Source organism: Canis lupus, chromosome 31 (genome assembly GCF_011100685.1).
Source record: "Canis lupus familiaris isolate Mischka breed German Shepherd chromosome 31, alternate assembly UU_Cfam_GSD_1.0, whole genome shotgun sequence".
In the NCBI taxonomy this organism is placed as follows: domain Eukaryota; kingdom Metazoa; phylum Chordata; class Mammalia; order Carnivora; family Canidae; genus Canis; species Canis lupus.
Window position 1 is genome coordinate 21,584,862 of NC_049252.1, and position 22,000 is coordinate 21,606,861.

The 22,000-nt window shown below is 37.9% G+C and overlaps 1 long non-coding RNA gene and 1 pseudogene across 1 annotated transcript in view; both read right to left on the reverse strand.

The window, feature by feature from the left end:
• LOC111093524 overlaps positions 1-16,173 on the reverse strand; it is a 78,577-nt gene extending 62,404 nt beyond the window's left edge. The window contains exons 1-2 of the long non-coding RNA XR_005381974.1: positions 16,036-16,173; positions 3,016-3,112 (exon numbers count right to left, since the gene is read on the reverse strand). This is a non-coding gene — a long non-coding RNA (uncharacterized LOC111093524). The remainder of the gene's footprint in view (positions 1-3,015; positions 3,113-16,035) is intronic.
• Positions 16,174-20,502: 4,329 nt separating this feature from the next.
• On the reverse strand, positions 20,503-20,909 carry LOC100684297 (annotated as a pseudogene).
• Between the last annotated feature and the right edge of the window lie 1,091 nt (positions 20,910-22,000).

Genomic DNA, 22,000 nt, shown 5'->3' on the forward strand with positions numbered 1-22,000 from the left:
TGATTAAGCTGGCTAAGCACCCAACTGGTGCTTTCAGCTCAGGTCATGATCTCATGGGTTGTGGGATCAAACCCAGAGTCGGGATCTGTGCTCAGCAGGGAGTCTGCTTGGGATTCTCTCCCTCTGCCCCTCCCCGACTCATTCCTTTTCTCTCTCTCTCTCTCTCTCTCTCCTTAAAAATAAATGAATCTTTTTAAAAATCCTACATGAACTTGTTGTTCTTTTAACAGAGGTGTTTAACCCATTTATAAATATTGTTATTAATTCTATCCTTTAATGTTGCTTTTTATTTATTTCTTATTTATATTCTTTACCATATCATTCAACTGTCTATGCTTGTCTTAATATATAGAAAAATATGTCCTGTTTTTAGAAATTCTATAAATAGTTATGTTTAAGTTGTTTTTAAATAATTTCTAATCTATAAATCCAAACTTCAGAATCAAAAGTGAAACTCATATATTCAGTCAACAAATATATATTGAGCCCTTACTCTATGCAACTACTGTGATAAAATTTGAAAACCCAGTGCCAAAAAAGATAAACCTAGACTTTGTCCATATGCAGCTTAAAACCTAGTTGAAATATAAGCAATATAAGTTGAACAGGTATTTACAACTCAGTATTTTAAGGACAATTAAGGGAAAGCAAAAGATGCTACAGATGCCCATAGAATTGACCACATCTTAACTAAAATGTTCAGAGAACATTTTATGAAAGAAGCTATGTCTAAGTGGAGACCATAAGACCAAGTGGGAGACAAAATCTTTTAAGCTATCTTATTCAATTTAGAAGATGTTTAATCCTCAGCCTTACTATCATTACTTGTTGGTTGTTATTAGTAATATCGTACATTTTATGGAGGCCTGGGTGGCTCAGTCAGTTAAGCATCCAACTCTTGGGTTCAGCTCAGGCAATGATCTCAGGGTCGTGAGATCGAGCCCCAATTCAGTCCATGGGCTCAGCATGGAGTCAGCTGGAGATTCTCTCTCCCTCTCTCTGTCTCTCACTCACAGGCTCTCTTGCTCTCTCTCACTCTCTCTCTCTAATAAATAAATAAATCTTTAAAAAATAACAACAATAATTATATCTTGCATTTTATATTTATTTTTGCAAGAACATCATGAAAGACATTCTTGTTGCCAGATTGAAAGAAAAATTTTTAAAATTCTATGTTACTGGACTTCCCTGCCACACCTGACACTGGAGGGCATCTCCCTGTGTCATTCTGTCCTCCTCAGTTGGCTTCCCTCAGTTGGCTCCCCTCAGTGGCTCCTCAATTGGCTTTTAAGACTCTTTCATGGTTTTTCTCCCTTTTGTCCCTCTACTTTATCCTCCTTCAATCACTTCTTAAGTAATGAGGTTCTCAGACTTTCAAACAAACTTCTCTTCTTAGCTCTTCCTCTCACATGAGTACTTTTCCTAAACAGATATTATATCATCTCCAGGACATCAGTTCATACCTATATGCCAGTAATTCCAAAATATATATACCTGAAACTAAAATGAATGCTCTGGGCTCCAAATCACTATATCTAATTGTGCATTCCTATCTCCAGTTGGATGTCCAAAGAGCATCTTAGTTCAGTGTGATCATCTTCTTTACAATATCCTCTTCATATATTCCCTGTGTTTTTCTCTTCTACCAAACTAGAAACCTAAGAATCATCTTTGACTCATTTTTCTCCCTGACCCACATGGTCAGGCATCAATTACTACTATTTCTACCTTTCAAATTTATAGCTTCTACTCTGGCTCCCTGCTACTGACTTAATTCAGGTTCTCATAATTTATCAGGTGGATTGTTGTCAAGGTCTTCCATTGGTCTACCCAATCCATTCATTAGATCCCTTCCTGAATTATTTCCCTAAAACACAAATATGATCATGCTACTTACACACTTACACCTTTCAATAAACCTTCACTGCCTTGAACATAACATGAAAACCCCTTAACCTGGTATGCAACATAGTTCCTGATCTAGCCCCTCCTAGTAATTGCAGTCTTATCACTACCAACTCATACACACAGGTTCACACAACCATTTTTCCTAACAAACAAGGCACTTTCTCTCTTTGCATATATAGTTCCCTCTAACTGGAAAAAAAATTCAAACCTTATATTTCCTTCTTTACCTGACCAATTCCCCTTCATCCTTTCAGATAGCTCCTACCCAGGAGTCTGTGTCTGACACTTCCATCCCCCAGTGAGGGTTTCAAATGTTTATATCACTGTTGTAATCAATTTTACTGGAATGGTTGTAATATTTAAAATTACTTCTCTGATATGCAACCAGGAATTCAATAAGGATAGGAATCATGTCTTATAAATCTCCCTGCCCCAAGAGCCTATCACCAGTGCTCTGTGATCAAGATACAGATATATAGATTTACATGAATGAAAACAAGTAGCTCAGCACAGATGTATTATAAGGACATACAGGAAAATGGCCTAATCATGAAAAATCTTGTATGTCAGATAAGGTCTTTGAAAGAGTCATCAGAGTCATTTTAACAGGAAATGATATGATCAAATGTACATGTTTAAAACCTCATCCTTGTGGCCATGTGGTGAATAGACCATAGAAGGATAGAACTGGAGGAAGCAAGAGCCTTTAAAATGGTACAATTATGAAAATCAAGTCGATGACAGTGAAGATGGAGGGTGGAAAGCTGATACAAAAGATATTTGGAAAGTAAAGTGAATTGAACTAAGTAGCCAATTAAATATAGGGGTTAATGGAGCATTTAGAACTGAGCATGTCCAAAGCCCCCTGACTTGTGTGACTAGGAAGATGGGTCATTTATTTTGTAAATCATCAAATTATATTAAGCCTATACTGTAAACAGGCAATATGCCAGGTGCTAAGACCACAAGATAAATAAGCAACACACAGTCCGTGTCCTCCAGAGTGTGTAGTGAAAGAGACAATAATGTAATAAAACATAATAAATGTTATTATAAATTGATGGGAAAGGTCCACTGGGGGGGGAAAAAAAAGAAGACAGTGCTTACCTTTGCTTTGGAATGAATAGTGCATAAAACTAGTCAAACTCTAAGAAGAATGCCATAGCATCAACTGCAATAGGGAATTCTGGACATTTGGCAGAATCTGAGAAAAGAAGGCATAACAGTTTTCTACTTGAAGTCGAGATTGAGTGGCTTGTTGGCTAATTCAGGTGACCACCATTAGGCAGTCAGGATCCAGAGTTCATGGAAAAGAGCTCAGGAAGAGATCGCTTGCACCAGCATTATCACAAGGGCCTGTAGTCCTTTGCTGTAGCTACTGTATTGAATTACATAGTACACATGGTGAATGGCTTAAAACAAAGAAATTTATTCTTTGTACGGGTAGGGCCTCTCCTTTCTGGAAGTTCTAGAGGACAGTCCTTGCTTGCCTCTTCCAGCTCCTGGAGGCTGTCAATATTCCTTCATCTGTGGCCATGTTACTCCCTCTCTGCCTCCTCTACTGTCCTCTCTTGTCAGTCTCAAATCCCCCTCTGTCTTTCTCTTGTAAGGACACTTGTCATTCGATTTTAGGGCCACCTGGATAATACAGGATGATCTCCTCATCTCAGGCTACTTTGCCCAATTATATCTACAAAGACCCTTTTTCCAAATAAGGTAACATTCACATCTGGAGATTAGGATCTGGATATACTGGGGGAAGGGGACCCCATTCAACCCACTACAGGCATCCTAACCGACCTCTCTGATCTTGCCATTGCTTTCTTCAGTCAGTACTCAATACTGCAGCCAGAACTCAATATTTAAATCAGATCAAGACTTCTCTGCTCAGGTGCGACTCTTAATCTCAGGGTCATGAGTTTGCACCTCACATTGGGCATAGAACTTACTTAAAAACAAAAAACTTCTCTGTTCAAATCCCTCTTATTTGTTCCCACACCAAGTAACAGCTAAATGGCCTACCAAGCTAGGGTATATCTGTGCCTCCCCCCCCCATTACATCTCTGGCTTTCATTTCTTCCCTCTCTCCCCTAAATTCACTCCATTCCAGACACATCATCCTCCTTGCTATTACTTAACATGACAGACACACTTAATATACCATATTGTGATGGCTAATTTATGTGTTAACTCGGCAGGGCCATGGGGTGCCCAAATATTTGGTCAAAATTATTCTGAATATGTCTGTGAGGGTGCTTCTGGATGAGATTAACATTTTCTATTCTTTTCTTAATAACATTATTGTAAAAAAGACTGGCTAACGGTGGTTTTCAATAAAAACCTTTACAAGACCATTGCACCAAAAATATACAGACACCATTAAAAGTCTGTTATGATCATTTTGGTTTATTAATAGGTATACAATCATGTCTCTGCCTTTAGGCTAAGATCAAATGATTAATAGGTATGCAGAAGGTTAAATTATACTTTCCAATAATGAAAAATGTTTACAATTCTAAGATACAGCAATTCATTTAGGACATGTCTATGTATCATATATGAGTGAAATCCTATGGTATTTGTCCTTCTCTGATTTATTTCATTTAGCATAATATACTCTAGTTCCATCTATGTCATTGCAAATGGCAAGATTTCATTCCTTTTGATGGTTGAGTAATATTCCATTTTATGTATATACTACTTCTTTATCCATTCATCAGTCAATAGACATTTGGGCTCTTTTCATTGGTTATTATTGATATGCTGGATACAAATATCAGGGTCATTATGCCCTTATGAATCAGCATTTTTGTTTTCCTTTGGGTAAATACCTAGTAGTGCAATTGCTGGACTGTAGGGTAGCTCTATTTTTAACTTTAACAAAAAAAAAAAAAAAAAAAAAAACCTTTAACAGTATGGGAAACTCCATACCATTTTCCAGGGTGGTTGCACCAGTTTGTTCTCACCAACAGTGTAAAAGGCATCTTCACTGATATCTGTGGTCTCCTGTGTTAATTTCAGCCTTTCTGACAGGTGTGAGATGGTATCTCATTGTGATTTTGATTTGTATTTCCCTGATGATAAGTGATGTTGAGCATTTTTTAGGTGTCTGTTAGCCATTTATATGTCTTCTTTGGACAAATACCTGGTCATGCCTTCTGCCCATTTCTTAACTGGAGTATTTATTTTTTGGATGTTGAGTTTGATAAGTTCCTTATAGAGTTTGAATACTAGTCCTTTATCTGATATGTCATTTGCAAATATCTTCTTCCATTCTTTAGGTTGCCTTTTAGTTTTATGGACTGTTTCCTTTGCTGTGCAGACACTTTTTATCTTGAAATCCCAATAATTCATTTTTGTTTTTGTTTTCCTTGCCTCTGTAGACGTGTCTAGTAAAAGGTGCTCTAAGTGAGGTCAAAGAGTTTGCTGCCTGTGTTCTTCTTCAGGATTTGGTGGTTTCCTGTCTCACATTTAGGTCTTTCATCCATTTTGAATTTATTTTCATTTATGGTGTAAGAAAGTGTTCCAGTTTCATTCCTCTGCATCTCACTGTTGTTTTCCCAATACCTTTTGTTAAAGAGACCATCTTTTTTCCATTGGATATTCTTTCCTGTTTTTTTTTTTAAAATTTATTTATGATAGTCACACAGAGAGAAAGAGAGAGAGGCAGAGACATAGGCAGAGGGAGAAGCAGGCTCCCTGCACCAGGAGCCCGACGTGGGATTCGATCCCGGGTCTCCAGGATCGCGCCCTGGGCCAAAGGCAGGCGCCAAACCGCTGCGCCACCCAGGGATCCCTCTTTCCTGTTTTATTGAAGATTAGTTGACCATAGAGTTGAAGGTCCATTTCTGGATTCTCTATTCTGTTCCAATGATCTATGTGTCTGTTTTTGTGCCAGTACCATACTGTCTTGATGATTATAGCTTGAAGTCTGGAATTGTGATGCCTCCCACTTTGCTTTTCTTTTTCAACATTACTTTGGCTGTTTGGGGGTATTTTCTGCTTCCATACAAATTTTAGAATTGTTTGTTATAGCTCCTTGAAAAATGTTATTTGATAGGGATTGCATTGACTGTGTAGGTTGGTTTGGGTAGTACAGACATTTTAACAACATTTGTTCTTCCAATCCATGAGCATGGAATGCTTTTCCATATTTTTATGTTTTCATTTCTTTCACAAATGTTCTATAGTTTTCAGAATACAGATCTTATACCTCTTTGGTTAGGCTTATTCCTAGGTATCTTATGGTTTTTGGTGCAATTGTAAATGGGATAAGTTCCTTAATTTCTCTTTCTGCTGCTTCATTACTGATGTAAATAAATGCAACAGATTTCTGCACATTGATTTTTTAATGATTTTTTAATTTACTTACTCATGAGAGACACACAGAGAGAGGCAGAGACATAGAAGGAGAAGCAAGCTCTCTGCAAGGAGCCCAAGGTGGGACTCGATCCCAGGGTCTTGGGATTATGCCCTGAGCTGAAGTCAGACAGACACTCAACTACTGAGCCATCCAGGTGCCCCCTGCACATTGATATTGTATCCTGTGACTTGGCTGAATTCACGTGTCAGTTCTAGGAATTTTTTGGTAGAGTCTTTTAGGTTTTCTATATATAGTATCAAGTCATCTGCAAATAGTGAAAGTGACTTCTTCCTTTGACTCCTTTTGGATGTCAATTTTTTTTTATTTTTTTTAATTTTTATTTATTTATGAGAGAGAGAGAGAGAGAGAGAGAGAGAGGCAGAGACACAGGCAGAGGAAGAAGCAGGCTCCATGCACCGGGAGCCCGATGTGGGATTCGATCCCCGGTCTCCAGGATCGCGCCCTGGGCCAAAGGCAGGAGCCAAACAGCTGCGCCACCCAGGGATCCCTGGATGTCAATTTGAATACCTTTTATTTCTTTTTGTTGTCTGATCACTGAGACAAAAACTTCCAGTACTATATTAAATAGTAATAGAGAGAATGGACATCCCTGTCGTGGTCCTGACTTTAGAGGAAAAGCTTTCAGACTTTTCCCTGTTGAGGATGTATTAGCTGTGAATCTTTTGTAAATGGACTTTAGGATGTTGAGGTGTGTCCCTTCTACCCCTACTTTCTTGAGGACTTTTACCAAGAAAGGAAGCTGTATTTTGTCGAACACTTTTTCTGTATCTATTGAGAGGATCATATATGGTTCTTGTCCTTTCTTTTATGAATGTGGTGTATCATGTCAATTGATTTGTGGGTATTGAACCACACCTGCAGCCCAGTAATAAATCCCACTTGACTGTGATGAATAATTTTTTTAATGTATGATTGGATTTAATTTGCCAGTATCTTGTTGAGAATTTCTGCATCCATATTCATCAAGGATATTGGTCTATTCTCTTTTTCAGTGGAGTCTTTGTCTGGTTTTGAAGTTAATATAATGCTGGCCTCATAGAATGACTTTGGAAGTTTTCCTTCCCTTTCTATTTTTTGGCACAGTTTCAGAAGAATAAGTATTGATTCTTCTTTAAATGTTTGGTAGAATTCCCCCTGGGAAGCCATCTGGCCTTGGACTCTTGTTTTTTGGGAAATTTTTTATTACTGATTCAATTTATTTGCTGGTTATGGTTCTGCTCAAGTTTTCTACTTCTTCCTGTTTCAGTTTTAGAAGTTTATATGTTCCTAGGAATTTATCCTTTTTTCCAGATTACTCAATTTGTTGGCATATAATTGCTCATAATATTCTTATAATTTTTTGTATTTCTTCAGTGTTAGTTGTGATCTCTCTTCTTTCATTTGTGATTTTATTTTGGGGGCGTCCTTTCTTTTTTCTTTTTGATAAGTCTAGCTAGAGGTTTATCAATTTTGTTAATTCTTTCAAAGAGCTAGCACCTAGTTTCATTCATCTGTGCTGGTTTTTTTTTTTTCTTTTTTTCTTTTTACTTACGTATCACATACTTCTGCTCTAGTCTTTATTACTTCCCTACTTCTGCTGGTTTTAGGCTTCATTTGCTGCTCTTTTTCCAGCTCCTTTAGGTGTAAGGTTAGGTTGTGTATTTGAGACTTTTCTTACTTCCTGGAGAAGGCCTGTATTGCTATCTACTTCCCTCTTAGGACCACCTTTGCTGCATCCCAAAGGTTTTGGACTATTGTGTTTTCATTTTCATTTGGTTCCATTTATTTTTAATTTTGTCTTTAATTTTCTAGTTAACCCATTCATTCTTCATTAGGATATTCTTTAACTCCATATATTTGTGACCTTTAATTTTTTTTCTTGTATTTAACTTCAAATTTTATAGCATTGTGGTCTGAAAATATGCATAGCATGATCTCAATCTTTTTGTACTGGTTGAGGACTGATTTGTGACCCAGTATGTGATCTATTCTGGAGAATGTTCCACGTGAACTTGAAAGGAATGTGTATTCTGCTGCGTTAGGATGAAATGCCCTGAATATATCTGTTAAGCCCATCTGGTCCAGTGTGTCATGCAAAACCATTGTTTCTTTGTTGATCTTCTCCTTAGATGATCTGTCCATTGATGTTAAAGTGGGATGCTGAAGTCCTCTACTAGTATTATATTACTAGTAGTGTATTATTATCAATGAGTTTCTTTAAATTTGCTAATTTTTTAAAGATTGATTGATTGATTTACAATGAAATAGAGAGGCAGAGATGTAGGCAGATGGAGAAGCAGGCTCCCTGTGGAAAACCCAATGTGGGACTCCATCCTAGGACTCTGGGATCACACCCTGAGCTAAAAGCAGATACTCAACCATTGAGCCATCTAGGTGTCCCTAAGCTTGTTATTAATTGATTTTTACATTTGGATGCTTCAAAGTTGGGGGCATAAATATTTACAATTATTAAATCTTCTTATTGGATAGACCCCTTTATTATGATATAGTGCCCTTCTTCATTTCTTATAACATTCTTTGGTGTAAAATCCAGTCTAGTCTGTCTAATATAAGTATGGCTGACTATTCCAGCTTTCTTATAATATCCATTAGCATGATAAATGGTTTTCCAAACCCTCACTTTCAGTACGGAGGTGTCCTTGGGTCTAAAATGAGTCTCTTGGGATCCCTGGGTGGCGCAGCGGTTTGGCGCCTGCCTTTGGCCCAGGGCGCGATCCTGGAGACCCGGGATCGAATCCCGCATCGGGCTCCCGGTGCATGGAGCCTGCTTCTCCCTCTGCCTGTGTCTCTGCCTCTCTCTCTCTCTCTCTCTCTCTGTATGTGACTATCATAAATAAATTAAAAAAAAATAAAAAAAATAAAAAAATAAAAATAAAATGAGTCTCTTATAAGCAGAATATCGATGAGTCTTGTTTTTTTTTTTTAATCCATTCTGATACCCTATGTCTTTTTATTGGAACATTTAGACCATTTACATTCAGAGTAATTATTGATAGATATGAATTTAGTGGCATTGTATTACCTATAAAATCAACATTTTAATACTGAGAGTGAGTAAGCAGATCATCCTCCCTAATATGGATGGACCTTATCCAGTGAGTTGAAAGTCTGGTAGGAAATATCAGAAAGGGAGACAAAACATAAAGACTCCTAACTGTGGGAAACAAACTAGGGGTGGTGGAAGGGGAGGAGGGCAGGGGGTGGGGGTGAATGGGTGACGGGCACTGAAGGGGGCACTTGACGGGATGAGCACTGGGTGTTATTCTGTATGTTGGCAAATTGAACATCAATAAAAAATAAATTTATTATTAAAAAAAGAAAGTCTGACTAGAACAAAAGGCTGATCCTCTCCTATGAGAGGGAACTCTTGCCTGACTGCCTTTGAGCTGGGATATTGGCTTTATCTTGCCTTCAAACTCAAACTAAAACATAACTCTTTCTGGGACTCAAGCCTGCCAGCTTTTGGACTGAGACTATACATTTGGCTTTCTTGGTTCTTTTTTTTTTAAGATTTTATTTATTTATTCATAGAGACAGAGAGAGAGAGAGAGAGAGAGAGAGAGTCACAGAGACAAGCAGAGGGAGAAGCAGGCTCCAAGCAGGGAGCCCCACATGGGACTCGATCCTGGGTCTCCAGGATCACACCCTGGACAGAAGGCGGTGGTAAACCGATGAGCCACCCAGGCTGCCCAGCTTTCTTGGTTCTTAAGCCTTAAGATGCAGATTGGAACTAAACCAGGTCTCCTTGGTTTCCAGCTTGCTGACTCTTCTAGAAGATCTTAGGACTTTCCAGTTTGCATAATCACATGTGTCATTTCTTTATAATAAATATATATGTATATACACACATCCTATTGGTTTGTTTCTCTGGAGAGTCCTAGTACACGTCCTTAACCTATTTATCCTGTTTATCGTCTGTCTCTCACTAGAATGTAAATATCATGAGGTCAGGAATTTTTCTGTCTTGGTCAGTGGTCACTTGGTCACTTTTAGAGCCTAAAATATTCTGGCACATTGTATGCATTCAAAAAATCTCTTATTAGATTGATTCTTGGGTGTATATAGATCTGAGAATACTCAGAAAAACACTACATTTTCCTTTCAGTTTAAGTAACATAATACACAATATTTCTTATAATTTTCAGTGGATTCTGGTTCACCTAAAATATCAATGATATTTGGCAGAAGAGTGAAGAGTCATAAGAAAAGAATTAAAAGCACAGTATAATTTCAAAGAAAGACAGGGAAATTTTAAATCATACAGTATCAAGGAGTTAAATATCCAACCAAAAGAGGAAGGGACAGATAAGAATATCTTGTGAGAAGAAAGTAAGTCAAAAATGGAATGTAACTGATAAGAAGCTTGAGATCAAACTCCAGAATCAAATATGTTTACAAAGAAGTTAATTAAAAGCTTCTGTAAATGTGTGTGCATAATTGTATTTTTAGAGCACTTTTTCTGAAAGCTTTCTGATGTATAGACTATGAGGATTGTATTAAGAAAGAATATACTATTTAATTATATCACTTAAAAATGTGGAAGTTGCAGCTTCCAGATGAAAACTGTTGATTAAACATACACATTTACTTTTCTCCCCACCACAAATCCCTTAGAAATGACAGGATAAAAAAAATATTAATAAATAAGGCTTGGACAGAAACAATGAGGAATTCCTTAAAGATATAAAAGAGTTTAGATGGGTGTTGAAACTCAAAAACCATATGTCCTCCAAGAGAAGATATCAACAAGTGAGGGTTTGCTCAAAAAGTGAGGTTGTTTTTTGCTTTTTGTTTTCAGGAGAAATCTTGAAAAAAAAAAAAAGAAAGAAAGAAAGAAAGAAAGGAAGGAAAGAAAGAAAGAAAGAAAGAAAGAAAGAAAGAAAGAAAGGAAGGAAGGAAGGAAGGAAGGAAGGAAGGAAGGAAGAAAGAAGAAAGAAAGAAAGAAAGAAAGAAAGAAAGAAAGAAAGAAAGAAAGAAAGAAACCCTAAAAGCAGAGGCAGCAAAACCTGAGCCATCTAGTAAGCTGTAAATTGGCAGGTGAGATTAAAGCCCCACAAGATTCCATATTCAAGGTGAAGTGAGGTACACATTAGTCTCTATCTGCCAAGGCCCTCATACACTCAAAGAGCATACAAAACTCCAGCTGAGAGAACAGGAGGTGACTATTAATTAATAAGGGATTTCAATGAATTTCTGGAAGACACAAAGCATGAGGAGGAATAGTTATTGATGATGTAGAACAGAGCAAGTTGCAGCCTAAAACACACAGACAAAAGCTATACCAATGGAAGGAGACTGGTCTGCTGGCGGAAGTGAAATATGGGCTGAAGCATAAGAGGTTGCAGAGGAAAATAGTCCTTTCCTGACAGCCACATGTTCCTCCCAAAGGAAGAAAAAATGGGGAATTCTTCTCTTTAAAAATTGAATTAATTCTAGTTAAAAAAAAAAAAAATGAATGAATTCTTTGGGAGAATGAAGGCAGCTGGGGATCAGTACCTCAAAAATCCCCCTCCAGATTCCCTAAAGGAAAACCTTTAGGTCCCACTCATGTTTGCAGACCCTATAGTCAGCTTTTCTATTTTCTCACTTCTATTTATTTTTATTTTTTATTTTAGAGAGGGAGTGGAAAGGGGAAGAGGGAGAAAGAGAGAGAGAATCTTAAGCAGGCTCCACTCTCAGCATGGAGCCCACCATGGATCTCACGACTCTGAGATCACGACCTGAGTTCAAATCGAGCCAGATGTTTAACCAACTGAGCCACCAACATGCTCCAATTCACTTTTAAATAAGAATGGAGGTTAAGCCCGGGTGGCTCAGCGGTTTAGCACCGCCTTCAGTCAAGGGCCTGATCCTGGAGACCCGGGATCGAGTCCCACGTCTGGCTCCCTGCATGGAGCCTACTTCTCCCTCTGCCTGTCTCTCTCTCTCTCTCTACTCTCTGTGTCTCTCATAAATAAATAAATAAATAAATAAATAAATAAATAAATAAACAAATAAGGAAAACCAAGGATCACCAGACATTTGTGGGAGCGGGGGGCAGGTGGGGAACAGTATACTAACCACAAAATTTCCTCAAGGAAACATAAAATGCAAACAAAACAAAACACAATAAAGAACCTAGAAAAATCATAATTAGTACCCTCAGAAAAATTAAACTAAGATAAAAAAAACCTAGATTTTGCCTAACTCTGAAGCTTAATCAATACCTAGGGCCTTCTTAAAAATACAAAATCAAATACAAAATCAGAATGTAAAATTAGGTACAAAAAAATAAATATTTATATATGAAAAAATATCACAATTTAAATTACAGAAACTTAGAGGTCCTAGTCCCTTTCTTTTGAGATCTACTTAGCCAGAAACACTTTCACAGCAATGCTTCCTGATTGTAACCTAGCTGTACCTTCCCACTGAGAACACTCTACTACTCCCAGAAACTTCTGGTGGTGCTCAAGTATGGAGTCATGAGCTCCGTGGCAAATCTACTCTGGCACACACAAAAATGGGGGAGGTGGAGAAAGAGAACAAGAAGTAGCATTTTCAAAAGTTACTGCCAAAAAACAAACATCAAGAAAAGTTCTTAGAGATATAGTTGAATATATCTCAAAAAATAAGACCGAGGGCCTCCCCCTCCAGAAAAGACAGAAAAGATTAGACACAAAAGAGGATGAATCCAGGTGGCCCATCATCAGAACAACAAAGGACCCGAGGAAAAAGAACAAGACAACAGCCAAAAATTAATGAGTAAAGACTGTCACCTGTACATATTATAGTGAAATTTTAGAATGCAAGAATTAAAGATTCTAAATGTTCCCAGTTAGGGGGCAAAAAAGGAAAAAGGAAGCCACATACAAAAGAACAAGGATCAGTTCAACATATTTAGAGTACAATGAAAATATGGTCTTCAAAGTTCTAAAGCAAGGATTGACAAACTCTATCCTGTGGGCCAAATCCAGCCTGCTGCTTTTTTTGAAAATAAAGTTTTACTGGAACACAGCCAGGCTCATTCATTTACCTCTTGTCTGTAGCCTCTTTTATGCTACAAAATGAGTTGAGTAGTTGCAACATAGGCTCTGTGGCCCACAAAGCCTAACATATTGATGATCTGGCCCTTTTCAGACATTTGCTGACCCTTGCTCCAAAGGAAAATGATTCTCGCAACCTGGACTCCTACAACCTCCCAAATCATCATGAAAGCCTGAGCATGTAAATATTTACATGCACGGAAGAGTTAATGAATTAGTCTATCATGCACTTTTTAGGAAGTTATAAGAGAATGGAATACACAGAGCAGGGACAGAACACAGGAAAGGAAGGAACATGATCCAGGAAACAATGGCTCTAACCCAGCAGCGCAGGGAGAAAGGTGTCGGGATGACAACTATACCAGGAGTCAGGGACACTTCGACCCAACCACACTGGGAAGGCAAAAGAACCATGTCTTTGAAACAGAACTTGACAGAGCACACACCATGCTCTGGAGATTGGGCTGGGGGGAAATGAGGCTGCGGGGGAAGCAAAACCATTTGAGGAGAGAACTCTATTATCTCTATAAATGTACAGTAATAATGTAAATACTGAATATTGCATTGCAATTTGAGGCATCAATTTGTAAGCAGACATGAAAGATTTAATCACGGTTGCAAAACAGAAAGTAAATGTCATTATTCACTACAGTGTATAAGTAAAAATACAGATCAAAGAAGTTGAAAGGTTAAGGGGAGAGGAGACAAAGGAAAGGCCTCCTCTCTCGTTGTATTATCCTCATTCTACAAAGCGGAGCATGGCTCTGATAGAACAAGCAATAAGGGGTGTATGGTACCGAATCAGAACGCAAAAGTGACAATGGAATCACATGGAAAAGACAGGAAACAGGGAATGTCTGGTGTAGAGGAGCTAAAATGTCCAAATCTGATCATGTGAAGGATGATGTGATATGACTATGTCACTCAGAAACACGGTTGAAACCGCTTGGAAAAAACAGGGAGACGTGTTTAGAATGACTCCCTGGAGGGGTGCCTGGGTGGCTCAGACACTTAAGCATCTGCGTTTGGCTCAGGTCATGATCTTGGGGTCCTGGGATTGAGCCCTGGTGGGACTCCCTGCTTAGCAAGGAGCCTGCTTCTCCCTCTGTCTCCGCGCCTCCCCCTGCTTGTGCGCTCTCTCTGTCTCTTTCTCTCCATCAAATAAATAAATAAAATCTTAAATTAAAAAAAAAAATTGGCGGGGACACCTGGGTGGCTCAGCGATTGAGCATCTGCCTTTGGCTCAGGGCATGACCCTGGGGTCCAGGATCGAGTTCCCACATCAGGCTTCCTGAATGGAGCCTGCTTCTCTCTCTGCCTATGTCTCTGCCTCTGTGTATGTGTGTGTGTCTCTCACGAATAAATAAATAAAATATTTTTAAAAAATAAAAATAAAAAGATTAAACAATTTTTAAATAGCTCCCTGGGAAGCAGAAGAGGGAGTGGGAGGCCTGGGGCAGAACTGTTGTTTTGAACTTGAAGTCTCTGCATGTGATCTTGTTTAAGCGATGTGCTTGCTAAATGTTTAAATAAGTCACAAAGTTATTAGTAACTTTCATATTGAAATGAGAGAAAATGAAATGAGATGATACGAAATGAAATGAACTATGTACAGAATAGATTCACCCCTGCCACCCTCAGGGCAGCTGACTGCCACAGTTGCCTCTGGGTTAAGTAAAGCAAATTCATCCCAATATTGCTTCATTAACCCCTTCTGTACTAGAATTATTAAATATGTTATATAGTGTCAAATATATATTTTTCTCAAATGTGTATCTTTTTTATATAAAATATATACTCAGCTATATGGGGCTATAATTATTTAATTTATGTATGTATACATAATTTATATATTTTTAAATATATATCATATTTATTGATTTAAACATCTCTAGGTGGGTTTTTTTTTTGAAGAAATGGAGAAAAGAGGAAAAAATATATATGCAGTCTTTTATGCATACCTATATTTAATATTTTGTATGGTCTTCATCTTTCCTGTGGATCTGAGTTACAATCTCGTGTCATCTCTTCCCCTTCTGGTGGACTTCCTTTAGCATGTCTTGCAGTAAAAAAAAAAAAAAAAAAAAAAAAAAAAAACTGCTAGCAATGAATTCTCTTAGCTTCTGTTGATCTGGGAAAGTCTTTATTTCACCTTCATTTTGGAAGAATATTTTTGTTGGCTATAAGCAGGTTTGTTTTTCTTCAGCCCATTTATTGTCGCTTCACTGCCTCTGAGTCTCTGATGAGAAGCCAGCTGTTTACAACAGTATTGTTAATGCTCTGTGTGTGGGGAGTTGTTTTTCTCTTGCTGATTTCAAGATTTCCCTTTAATTTTTGGCTTTGGGATTATGACATGTCTAACTGTGGCTCTCTTTATGTTTGTAATAGTTGGGATTCACTGAGATTCTTAGATATGTAGGTAAATGATTTTCATCAAATTTGGGAAGGTTTTTTGTCTATACCCATCTCTCTTTCTTTCCTCTCCTTCTGGGACTCCCACTGTATGTATATTATATACTTTATGTTGTCCTAATGTTTCCTTTTTCTTCCATCTTTTTCTCTATACTTTTCTGATTGAATTATTTCTATTGATCTTCCTTTAAGTCTCATTTTTTCCTCCGCCATCTCAAATCAGCCATTGGGCCTATCTAGTCAGTTTTTATTTCAATTAAGTAGTCCCCCCAACACCACTACCACCACCATCCACAGCTTCCTCACCATAGTTTCAGTTACCCACGGTCAACTGCAGTCCAGAAGTAGGTGATCCTCTTTCTGATGTATTGTCACATGGCCATAGTAGCCCAACACTATGTCACAATGCATGTGTCATTAACCTCACTTCATCTCATCACAAAGGCATGTTATCACCTCACATCATCACAAGAAGAAGGGTGAGTACAGTGCAATAAGATATTTTGAGAGACAGAGAAAGAGACCAAATTTACACAACCTTTATTACAGTGTATATCATAATCGTTCTATTTTGTTATTGGTTATTGTCCTTAATCTCTTACTGTGCTAATTTATAAAGTAAATGTTGGGGCACCTGGGTGGCTCAGTCAGCTAAGTATCTGCCTTTGGCTCAGATCAGGGTCCTAGGATTGAGTCCCAAGTCAGACATCCTGTTCATTGGGGAGTCTGGTTCCCCCTCTCCCTCGGCCCCTCCCCACCTCATGTGCTTTCTCTCTCTCTCTCTCTCTCTCAAATAAATCTTTAAAAAAATTAAAAATAAAGTAAATATTATCATAGATATGACTATATAGATAAAAACATGGTGTATATAGGGTTTGGTACTACCCAAGGTTTCAGATATCCACTGGGGTTCCTGGATCATAACCCCCATGGATAAGGGAGGACTACTGTATTACATTTTTCAACTATAGAATTTATATTTGGTTCTTTTTATACCTTCTATTTCTCTCCCTATATTCCCTGTAAAATCATTGTCATCAAATTTTCCTTTTATTATTTGAAAATAATTTCTTCTAATTCTTTGAACACATTTATAGTAGCTTCTTTGAAGTCTTTGTCTACAACCCAACATCTGGACTCACCCTGAACAGTTTCTATTGACTGCCTTTTTTTTTTTAATGGAGTATAGGTTATATTTCCTATTCCTGGTGTGCCTAATAAATTTTGTTTTAAAAATAAACATGTTTAGGCAGGACCTGGCTGGCTCACTGGTAGAGCATAAGACTCTTGATCTCAGAATTGTGAGTTCAAGCCCCATGCTGGATGTAGAGATTACTTAAAAATAAAATCTTGGGGTGCCAGGGTGGTGCAGTCAATTAAGCATCTGACTCTGGGTTTCCATTCAGGTTGTGATCTCAGGGTCATGAGATTGAGCCCTGCATCAGCTCTGCACTCAGAGTGTAGCTGCTTCAGACTCTCTCTCCCTCTCCCTCTACCACTCCCTGCTACATGCATTCTCTTGCTCTCTATCTTTAAAATAAAATAAAATCTTTAAAAATAAACATTTTTAGATAAATATAATAGCAATTTTTTTCTACTGATGTGGATAAGGATATGAGAATTGGGGAATGAAACAGAAAAATCACTGTGATTCTTTTAGCCTGACCTCTGAAAGGCTGGTTGGGGTTTCTCTTACATTGTATCTTTTCCTAGAATTTCATTATCAAATGGGTGTTACTTTTTGATTTTGCTTTATTTTTCTTAAGGCTGTGGGGTTTTTAAGTAATTTTTTAAGTAACTTACCTATATTTAAGCTGTGGAATCACTGATGTCTCTGCTCAGTTTTTTTATTCTTATTTTTGTTTTTAGACTATTTTCCTAAAGGTCCCCCTTTTCTGTGCATAGCTTAGTGGTAAGCCAATGATTAGGGAGAGCTTGAGGTCAAATACCTCGTTCCCACAAGGCTTCCACCTCTGTCAGTTGGTTTTCGTGTTGCTTGCAAAATGTATGTAGAGTGACAGCCAGTTCTCAAGTCTCCCTCAACTTTTCTTTTTCACCAGCCTCCCTCAGGTCTTCTCCAAGCATGCACAGTTTTCTAGTCATCCATGGAGAAATTATCTCAGCACTTCCATGGATCTCTCACTTCCAGAATCTCCGCATTAAATTTCTGGCTGATCCACCATTCACCCCAATCGGGCTTGCGAAGCTGTGCCTTTCTTTATTTGTCCCCAACTATGTCCATACCTTTTAAACAACAAATCCAAATATTTTCAGCACCACCTCCACACACACCCAAACTGAGTACATCCCTTCTGGCAGCAAAGCTATTAGATTCCATGATCATCCCCATGCTGATAAAACTATCATTCTTGCTAACCGAGTTGGGTTGAGGGGAGAAAGGAGAGATGGGTGCAGTTTGAGTGCAAAAGGCCATAATCCTACTGTTCTTACCTGAAGTTCCAGTAGCTTTTCAAGAATGAAGCTCCTCAATTTGTTATCTGCTTCTGGTTGACTTCCAGTGTTCAATCCCTTCATGGCTCCATAACTAGAAATACCTCCCCTCAAAGATATTTGGGGGAAAGATTCTGTCTAAAAACACAAGAACAGACTATCATAAAACAAACCACACAAAAAATGATAATCACCTAGAAATATTTTTTAACCATTTACAAAATACTCGAATAAAAGTGAATCTAAACTTTAATTATGGGTTAATTAGAAATTAATAAACTGATGACAATACATATAAAAACTAAGAAATTGTTTTAAAGTGGCACTCAAAAAATGGTTTTAACTTTAAGTTTATTTGAAAGAGAAAAAAGAAGGAAGGTTAAAATTCAACTTAAGGAATTAGAAAAAGAAGAATAAAACAAACCAAAATAAAGTAGAAGGAAGCATAAAGCTAAGAAAAAGAAAGAAAGAAAGAAAGAAAGAAAGAAAGAAAGAAAGAAAGAAAGAAAGAAAGAAGAAAGAAAGAAAAAATACAGAAGAGAAAGTGAATCTTAGAGAATAAATCCAAGAACTAGTTCTTTGGAAAAGACCAATGAAATAAATACACAGACTTCAAGCAAGTCTAATAACACACACACACACACACAGACACACACACATACACACACACATACACACACAAGAATTTAAGTTCCATTGAAACCTTGTTGTGACTGCATTCTCAGCACCAGAAATTTTCCTAGTACATATGGGTACTCTGTAGATATTTGTTAAATGAAAAATAGTAAAATGTTTAAAGGCTATAGAAATTTAAAAGAATGGGGGGATGGGGTGACTGGGTGACGGGCACTGAGGGGGCACTTGATAGGATGAGCACTGGGAGTTATACTATATGTTGGCAAATCAAACTCCAATAAAAAGATACAAAAAGAGAAATTAAAAAGAAGAGAATTTTTTAAATATTATATGACAATACTACAAATCTTATAAAGCACTACACTCCTCAAAGACACAAAAGCAGGGATCCCTGGGTGGCTCAGCGGTTTAGTGCCTGCCTTCAGCCCAGAGCATGATCCTGCTTCTCCCTCTGCCTGTGTCTCTGTCTCTGTCTCTCTCTCTCTCTGTGTGTGTGTGTCTCTCATGAATAAATAAATAAAATATTTTTAAAAAGACACAAAAGCAGACTTAAACTGAAGAAATATGCATTATTAGTCAGTCATGGCATCCATACTGCTGATAACAAATAACCTCAGCACCTTAAAAATAGTAACCACATGTTTCTCACTACAGGTCTTCAAGTCGGCTGAAAATATGCTAGACTACCTTAGGTTCCAGACTCTAGGATTCAGGTTCTAAGTTCCAGGTTTGCAAATCCACTTAAGGCACACTTAAGGCGTTTATATGCATTTGTCCACTAACATTCCATTCTCCACAGAAAACACTGGAGCAGTATCTTAGTTCGGGTCCTGCTGCTATAACAGAATATCAGACTGGGTGGCCTACCACAACAAACAGTTATTTCTCATAGTTCTAGAGGCTAGAAGTCCAAGATCACGGTGCCAGCATGGCTAAGTTTTGGTGAGTATCTTCTTCCTAGTATATATATATGGCTGCCTTCTTGCTATTTTCTCACATGATGGGGAGAGAGATTCTCTATCTCGTGTCTCTTCTTACAAAGGCACTAATCTCACTTATAAAGGCTCACCCTTGATGACCTAATTACCTTCCAAAGAGCTTATCTCCAATTATTATCACATTGGGGAATTACAGCTTCAAATACACATTTAAGGGGGGGGGTACATAAACATTCAGCACATTGCAGGCAGGAAAATAGATCACATCTACTCTAGTGTACTACATGGTTCTATGTCAGAAGCAAGTGGTGATGGATTAAGAACAGCAATCTAACCTACTACAAAGCCCAACTTTATACATAATAAAAGAGACACAAAATAAGACTGTCCAGTTGAGAAAACCCATAAATCTATTTTCTTGGTGAAGCTGTAGAGAAATAGGCATTCTCACACATTGGTAGTTAGAATGCAAAACAGTACAATCCTTCTGGAAAAGAATTTGATAATCTCCAGAAAAATTGTATATGCATGTATCCTTTGACCCAGAAATTCCACATTTAGAAATAGATCCAAAAGACACACTGGCATGATTGTCAGTTTTATATGTCAACTTGGCTAGACTATAGTCCCCAGCTGCGAAAGTATTTTGTAGATGTCGTTAAAGTCCATAATCCACTTAGTTTTTTTTTTAAAGGAGAGAATTAATGTTTTATTTTCACTTATATTCAGATGGCAGTAGACAGTCTTCATACCTGACCTTTCCTTTTGTAAACAACAACAACAAAAAAATACAAGTTTTAAACAGCCAATGGCTGGTTGTTATCAAAAAACATAATTAGATTAATTCATTCATGGTGGCTTCAAGTTTTTTCTTATTAGCTTCAGAAAATTCACCCACCCTTTTTGTCCCCTTTTTGGAAAACTGGAAAGTTGGCATCAATTTGACTTCACACTCTATGGCAACACCTTGCCTGTCATCCGTGTCAACTTCAAGGAACACCATGTTGGAATATTTCTCAGACAGGCAATGAGAAAAAAGGCTTGATCATTTTGTAAGGCCCACACCACGTGGCTGAGAAGTTAACTACCACAAGTTTATCTTCTGTACTGTTCACCTCCCTGAAAAGCATACTTGTTCTCCATCTGCTTCACCATTTTGGTGGCTGGGGTCTGATGAGTGACTCATGAAGGTGGCTTCAAAAGGCAGGAGGGAGATGGAAGAGCTCACAGGTGAATTCTCTTTATAGCACCTGGGTGGCAAGGGGTGGGGGTGGAGTGGGTTTCCACGCATGCATGTTTGAGCACCCTAGCCAGGCCCCGCCTCCTGGACCATAAAGTAAACTGCACCAGTTTACTTTAAGTAAGAAAAATTATCCTAGATGATTTGAGTGGGCCCAATTCAGTTGGAAGTCCTTAGAAACATAATTGCTTGTGCCTAAGAATTCCAGTCTGCCTTCCTGCCAGCCTGCCAGCCTGCCAGCCTGCCCTGTGGATTTCAGACTTACCTAGCCAGTCTTAACAATCACTCAAGCCAATCCTTGCAATAAAGACCCTATTGATTCTGTTTCTCTGGTGGAATTCTGACTAGAAAAATTGGTAAAAATAAAATAAATAAAATAAAATAAAATACCAAATGACATAACACAAGAGTATTCATTATACCACTATTTATAATTGTACACACTGAAAACCACTCAAATGTCCATCTCTGTGGGGATTGCAATGGAATGCTATTGCTATGGACCAAAAGCTTATGTCCCTCCAAAATTCATGTTGAAACCCTAGCCTCCAATGTGATGGTATTCAGAGATGGGACCTTTAGGAGTTAATTAGGTCATGAGAGCCCTCATGATAAAATTAGAGCTCTTGTAAGAAGAGACAGGAAAGAGCTTGCTTCCTCTCTCTACCTTGTGAGGACACAAGGAAAAGATGGCCATCAGACACTGGATCTGCTGACAACCTTGATCTTGAACTTCCAGCCTCCAGAACTATGGAGAAGTTAGTTTCTGTTATTTACTCACTTTGTCTATGGTATTTTGTTATAGAAACTGGAACTAAGACAACCATGCACCTGTAATAAGGACTATCTCAATGTTCTGCTATGGTATGATACCCAAGACATATTAAGAAAAACAACATGAAGTATAGACAACACATTGACATTTGTCCAAGAAAGGGAAGATGAAATACATATTCACATAGATTCAAAAATTGAAGAATAAATTATAAAAATATTTTTAAGAAAA